Source organism: Montipora foliosa, chromosome 7 (genome assembly GCF_036669935.1).
Source record: "Montipora foliosa isolate CH-2021 chromosome 7, ASM3666993v2, whole genome shotgun sequence".
Classification (NCBI taxonomy): domain Eukaryota; kingdom Metazoa; phylum Cnidaria; class Anthozoa; order Scleractinia; family Acroporidae; genus Montipora; species Montipora foliosa.
The window spans coordinates 43,106,534-43,114,033 of NC_090875.1; the positions used below are offsets into that span (position 1 = coordinate 43,106,534).

A 7,500-nucleotide genomic window follows, 5' to 3' on the forward strand; every position below is an offset into this window, starting at 1 on the left:
TACGTACATTATATAGTAAATGGATTTGGACGTAATACTGTAAAAAATGTGATAAAATATGGTAGGTACAACAAATTTTAATTCAATTGCCAAGAGTAACGGAAAAACAACGGAAGTGACTCTAAACAGAGTTAGTAGAGGGGACTACTAACTCTGCTCTAAATGATAAACGGTGTAGCATTCGCTTTAAGATTCGATTGAATTTGATGCGGGAATCAAGCCTAGAATCGCAAAATTTTGTCTTGCGAATTTCAATATCCAATAGGCTAACGAGACAAGATGGGATGAAGTTTATTTTTTGTAAGAATTGCCGCTAAGGAGGTCGTCAGTGTTCAAATTATTCCTTGGGATGCCTGTGTAACAGGCAGCCCAACGGTATAAAACCAGTTGCGTCTCTTTTTCTTCTTAGTAGTCAGATATGGCAATAGCGTTTTGCACTATTACTAAAAATAGACGTTGTCGCACGAGTTCCCCCGCGTGATGGTGCGTTTCTTTGGGATGATCCGAAAAAAGATCACTGAATCAAGATCACTTGGATCATGGTGCATCAGAGAAACCGAAGAAGCCTTTCACAGAGTGGATTTATCGGTTCCTTTGATGCACCGTGATCCAAGTGTCTTGGATCAGTGATGGGCCCATTCTCGTCACCAGAGCCTCGGATCTCATGTCTGCGCATCACCCGAAGTTCTAGGAAACTCTATTTAGGAGAACATGTGCCGTAGGGTTCTTATAGCCAAAACTTACGGCGCCTACTCACTCCTCGTGCTAACATGAATGCACCAATTAGGGAAGCTTTTGATTGTTCCTCACGAAAACCAACGAAAAGACACTTTGTTTCAGAGTTCCCCAGAGCTCTTCTTTCCCTCAGTTACGCACAAAAGAGAAAAGCTCTGGGGTGGAGATTGTGAGGGACTTTCAGTTCAGTCTGACGCTCTCGCAAATTAGCTATCTCGGCAAGAAGACATGAAGCGGGAATGAGGGCCACCCTAATCGTACCGAGCTAAAAAGACGGTGTCTGTCCGATGCATTGCAAGGGAAGAAGCGATGTATAAGGACTTCTGTTGATTATTTACGCTTGTGGTGGTTTCCTTTGTGACGATTTTGGAGGGACATTGAAAAAATTGTGAACCCGGAAGACGAGGGATTGACGAAAATTGTTTTCCGAAACCCGGGAATTTTCAGAGGTCATTTGCGCCCTCCGTATTGAACCAGGGACCTTCAGATCTTCAGTCTGACGCTCTCCCAACAGAGATATCTCGGCAAGATGACATGGAGAGGGCATGAAGGCCACCCTTATCGCATCGAGCTAAAAAAGACGTTGCCTGTCCGATGCATCGTAAGGAAAGAACCGATATATAGAACTTCTCAGACTATTTGCGCTTGGGGCGATTTCCTTTGTGATTTTCGGGGAAAATTGAAAAATGTTGGACCCCAGAAGATGAGGAATGGCGAAAATTTGTTGCGAGCCCTGGTAATTTTCAGAGCTCATTTGAACCAGGGACCTTCAGTCTGACGCTCTCCCAACTGAGCTATCTTCAGCAAGATGACAAGGAGCGGAAATGAGGGCCATGCTAATGGCACTGAGCTAAAGAAGAGGGTGTCTGTCCTATGTCTTGCAAGGGAACAACCGATGTATAGAGACTTGGGAAATCTGTAGTAACTAACCGTTAACTACACCAGTAGTAAAATGGCAGAGTTTTTGTAGACTTCACAGCAAAACGATATTTCTCTCACGTTATCCACAAATCAAAACAGCACGAGTTAAATACATTTTCTGGCTTCTGTCCTAAAACTCTTTCACAAGCTTTTTAGTCGACCATTTTACAGTTCTGTGCTCCGTAACCAGGCCTTTGAATAAAAGGCTGGATTTGACCTTGCTTTAACTTCACTGCTTGTCTTTCGTAAATGGAAACTCGTTAGCATTACAAAAACGTGATTTACAAAAGAAAAGTAATGAAGTTTGTATCAAAGCAACGTCAACTCCAGCCTCGCTTATATTCAAAGGCCTGATAACTGAGCACAGAACTGTAAAATGAATGGTCCATTCTGTAACTTAAACATGAAACCCCCAACTAAATAAGGAAAACTGAACAGAAAGAATCTTCACAAAAGTGTGTATTTTCAACTTTCCTTAAACACAATTTCTACATTATTACCATTAAAGTCTCTTGTAGACTGGGTGACCCGAAAACACTGACCCCCGGTCGATGGACCCTTCTACGGACTGGGTCCACGGACTGCCTCACGGACCGGTCCACGGACTACCCTTACGGACCCCCTATACGGACCACCCTACAACATAGAAATGAAAATAAATAAAAACTAAAGATTTGACTTACCAGTTGTCTGGATAGACCACTCGTGTCACTGGTGTCGGCGAAATCTCAACCGTAACGCTCCGAAAATTCAACAGACTAAGGCTCAGGCTCGGGCACAAAGTCTATTAATCACATACTGCCCCTTCCTTCGCTGTGGACCGGAATCCTTCGAAAAAAGATTGATAATAAGTAAGTTCTATTTGTACATGTATTTTCTTTCTTTCCCTCCGACCTTTTGTTCGGATCATTCTCCCGCGGGTTTGTGAACTCGCCCCAGGCTTCACGATCTCTCAGTCCTGAACAAAATGGCGGAAGAATATATTACCGTTCATTTTCGAAGCACTCCGGTCAACAGCGAAGGAAAAGGCAAGACCTGAGCCTTAGTCTGATTTGCGGAGCGTAACGGCTGAGATTTTGCCGGCAAGAGTAGTCTATCCAGACAACCGGTATAACTAATTTTTAGTTGTTATTTATTTTTATTTCTGTGTTTTTTGGGGTGGTCCGTAGAGGGGGTCCATAAGGGTAGTCCGTGGACCGGTCCGTAAGGCAGTCCATGGACCCAGTCCGTAGGGGGTCCATGGACCGGGGGTCAGTGTTTTCAGGTCACCCATTGTAGACTTCATTCTCAAATTTCATAAAGCTCATCTAGAAATCAATCAAGGTAACAGAACAAAGTTCGCAATACTAGTATTGATGGCTTTTACAGTTCATTGCCTTTTTATATAAGTCCTGTTTCCTTTTTACCAAATTGATGTTCAGTTACACAGTTCAAATTATCCCCATCTGCATAAATTATGCATTTTTGAAACAACTTGGTGAACAAAATGTACAATTAATGTGCATTTCCTTCAATATGGCCCTTTTCCCATAAATTGCCTACAGAGCAAGTAAAAAGGTACCACATAAAGCCTATTCTTGAATAAAATAATATACCGGTAATGTCATTTGAAAGCAACTAGTTTGTAGAGAAGAGGTTGGCAGTTCAGTCCTTAATTAAACCAGCACTCAGGAATGTTTCCTAATTGTGTGGAATCTTACCTTCAAGCGTTAAGCGCCAAACTGCATTTTGGTTTCCATCAATCAAATTTCCTAACATAGCCGGGAAGATTAACTCTGCCTCCAGAAAGGGAATTGGAGTTTTTGTTTAGTTCACAGTTCGAACACTATTATAATAAGTTTTTAGAAATTCTTGAGTAAAAAGATTTGTACAGATCCAACATCGCTTTTGGCGTTAAGTTCAAATGTACATGTACCGTGGGAACCAAAGATGCTGATTGGTGGGTTATGTCACGCATCAATATGATTGATCTTTTCATCTGTGGTTGGCGTCGGAAGTTTGATTGATGGAAGCCAAAACGCAGTTTGGCCATTGGCGCTTGAAGATGAATTCCGCAGAATTATGAAAATTGCAGTAACTACAATGTAAACACCAGTGACCAAGGTTTTAAGCCTAGATTTAAAAAAGATACCTTTTTATTTTACCTGGAATTTTCCTATTTAATGGTATGCCATTATTAACTTTAAGATCTTGACAGTGCTGGATCAAGGATAAAATGACATCAAAGGCCCAATAGTTTAAGGATGCAATGGATGTGTATGCCGCAGAATTAATATGCAGCGCGGGAGTTTTAGGCTTTCAAACTTTTAAACTCACATTTGCATGTATAATAAGTTGCATTCAGACACTGAAATTTCAAGCTAGTGAGCCTTTGACATCACTTTTCCCTGGAACCAGGCCTGTAAGGTCCAATCGATCAGTTTAGCATGTGAGTCCTGGTAGACCGCGAAATCCAAAACTTACACTCAAAGTTAATGGCCTTTGAATAAAAGTCAAAGTTCAAAATTTTGCCAGTCAGGTGTTTACAAACAAACTTTCAAAATCTGAAGAAAAAAAGGTAGTGATTTTTTTATCACAGAGGCACTTTAAGACTGCAGTGATGAATTATTGTTCCCCCAGTCTGTCTAATGCCCTGGCAGATGTTGTTATGCATGATCGGTCACAGGCGGACCACCTTATGTCGTTGTTGTTGTTATCGATCTGTAGATGGATAAAGACATTACGACGGTTGCGATTTGCTCGACAATAAAGTTTGAAAGCAAATAATTTAATGAAAGATCAAACAAAGTGTCAACAAAGTCCTGTTAATTTTTTTTGGTCGTTCCGAGTAGTTTTAGGCGTCATTTTGCGAGATATTTTCTCGACCACCAGTTAGAGAGTCAAGAATATTGACAAGGCAGGCAACGCCAAGCCTCCGGCCAGTGACCTCGTCTTGTTCAAGCGGGAACTGACACCAAACCAGTGAAATTCTAATCTTAAAAACACTCCAGCATCCGATCAATTAGGGATGTCTTCATACCTTCTCTGAGCTTTGTTTTGAGCTTCAGTGCAACGCAACCGTTGCAAAGCATTGGCAACCCAACGGTCGTGTTGTACTGATTCAAATAGACTCATATGCTTCAAATTCCTTTGATCTGGTTTCTTGCACCAATCATGTTGAGAAAGCTTTATTATGGATTTCAGGATCGCCTTTCTCAATGAATTTTCGAAAAATGACGCTCAAATTCAGCGAAGGTATGAGGACATCCCGCAAGGACATGTGACGAGAAAATGTAAAGTTATCATCTGTAGTTATATTATCTTACCCTGAGACTACTTACGGGCAAAAAATGTATTATTTATATCCTTTCTTACGAGACTTTCCTCTCATCCCCCGTTTTAGAATATTCTGTGTTTCAAAATATTCAATATTTACCGTGTTTTAGAATATTCCATGCATTCCGTATTTAGAATATTCTGCGTATTCCGCAATTCCGCCATTCCTCCAAATGAGGTCACCCTTAATTATTTGTAAAATGATCTGTCTTGTTGCAATAGCAACGGGTCGCAAATTTGACACCTATCTCTAATTATCATATTACACATTGATCGCTGATCTAATTACATAAAAAAATCCGAAAATATTCGTGCCTGATCAGTTTTCTGTCAAATTTTGGTCCAAGAAAGCTAATATCATTATGTCGATTTTTATTTACCATCCAAAAATTCGTAATCAACGTTAAAATCACCAAATTTGTGTTGAAAACTGATTTTTGTGTTATTTTTAAACTGTTTTTTCTTTATACTTTCTTTAATGTTTTGGTTCTCCATATAATGTTATATGTTTTTGGAAAGCTTATTTTCTGAGCTTTAAAATGATGTATTGCTTTCCCCCCTTTTGTGATGCTCGGTTTTCTGTTGATTTTCATCTAGGTAAAAGAGTTAAGTCCATTATGTCAGTTCTGACAACAGAATTGTTGTTGAGTGCTCCTTTCCAATCCTCTACGAGATGCAACAACACTGACTCCCAGCCTTATCCCCTCCTGTATGCTGACAAGAACTTTGACAGATGTGGGGCAAAGTAACGAACCAGCTGGTTTTGAGACACCTCTCAAAACCCTTGTAGAGCAAAACAAGAATGGATACAGGCCTGTATTTAGATTTGTCAATTTCGTCATATGTCTTGAAGATGGAACAGATTTCCGCCAATTTCCAGTCTGTGGGACACAAGCATTGTCAATGACAATGTTCATCAGTCTAGCCGAGGGAACTGCCAAAATTGAGGTACTATCTTGTAAGACACAAGCAGGAATCTGATCATGACCTGTCGCTTTATTTGGATCCAACGATTTTAGTATCAGTTCAGTTTCAACCTCTAAGACATGAATAAAGTCAAATTGGGCAGATACTGGATATTTGTCCCCCATGATGGTGACAATGCTTGGGTGATCAGTAATGTCTTCTTCAAGTGACAAGTGCGCCATTCTCTTTAGTTGATTAGTACATTCATTGATACTCTGTTTACAATGCATAAAGGACTTGATTGTATGTCAAAATTGTGCTGGATCACCTTCAGCTCCATCAGCACCAAACCTGAGATATTGCCTTGTGTCTGGACAATGATATGACAATACGCTGTGATCTGTATTTTTCCGAATCTGCAGGATCCTTGCACTGTGGGTACTGTTGCCTTAATTTCTTGTTGTGACGAATGGTGTTCAGAAGTACTGTAGTCACAAAAGCAACGTTTTTGCACTTAGATTTGCTTCTATTGACGGGAGTAAGAGTCTTGGCACAGCATCAGATCCTCCAAAACGTGTCTAACATGAAAAGGAACAACCAAAAGAAATGACAGCGAGAAAGCATTCTGGATCATAATGCTTAAAGTGACATTTTACCATAGTTTTAGGGCGTGATTTAGGGATACAGTAAAAATAAGGTTGTGATCGCTGAGGCCAAGGTCAAACACCTCTGAAGTATTAGCAGAAGGTGGTTTGTTTCTAAGAATTACATCAATGAGTGAGCTAGAGTTACCCACAACTCTAGTTGGCACTTTAATCAAGTTGGTAAAACCATACAATGTAGGCATTCATCAAATCCAGAAGAGTTGTTCCCCCCTCGGCACCATTATCAGGTCGAAAAAGATCACAGTTCAGTCCATTGTGACTGCGGAGGAAACCAAAAATGTACTAACTTCTCGTTTAGTTGTCAATTTCTTTCTCAAGGAGTTTTATACACTCTCAGAGGAAGAAAAATTATAACGAGATGCTCCCGTGAAGCATACACTGGGTTGCCTGTGGTACGTGTTACAGAAAATCAGAAGGCACTGAATTGTGTGGTATTGAACTACAGCATTCCTGTCTCTGAAGAATAACAAATAAAAGAGAAGCGAGAAACATTGGGTTCTGGGCTGACATGTTGATAATTTTCAAGTTCCCTCACAAGTTCTTTTCACCACAAGTTTAAGCGTGCCCTCTGAACATCTGACAGCTTTGTAATACCAAAGTTCACTGAGGTTAACTCTGTCCGGCGGGGTTAGTATTTGGATGGGAGACCAAAACAATATACCCCTCACAAAACAGAAGCATCGGACCGAAAATACTATTAACGCTAACAAATGCAAACTCGGCAAGGTACAGATTTTGTTAGCTTGCTTTATGCAAAACAAGAACATCATTGTAAAAGCTTATTCTACGCAAAAAGTAGGTTCTGGAGGTAATTTTGAGAGAGGAAATTAAGGTTACGCGGGAGACGGCAAATACAAATTCACGATTTCATTAACTTATCAAGACACTAACCTCATTACTGGGTTGCCAGTATGGCAAACCCAGTCGGAATCTTTGTTTAATTTCTTGGGGTTTTTTG

At 40.4% G+C, this 7,500-nt stretch overlaps 2 long non-coding RNA genes across 3 annotated transcripts in view; both read right to left on the reverse strand.

Annotated features, from left to right (window-relative positions):
* Nucleotides 1-7,500, reverse strand: part of LOC138009560 (uncharacterized) — a 441,051-nt gene that overhangs the window by 239,967 nt on the left and 193,584 nt on the right. The gene's annotated exons all lie outside the window — the stretch shown is intronic.
* Nucleotides 2,101-3,528, reverse strand: LOC138011047 (uncharacterized). The gene is made up of 2 exons (XR_011124633.1): nucleotides 2,926-3,528; nucleotides 2,101-2,165 (listed from the first exon to the last, which is right to left on the reverse strand). It is a non-coding gene; the product is annotated as an uncharacterized lncRNA (long non-coding RNA).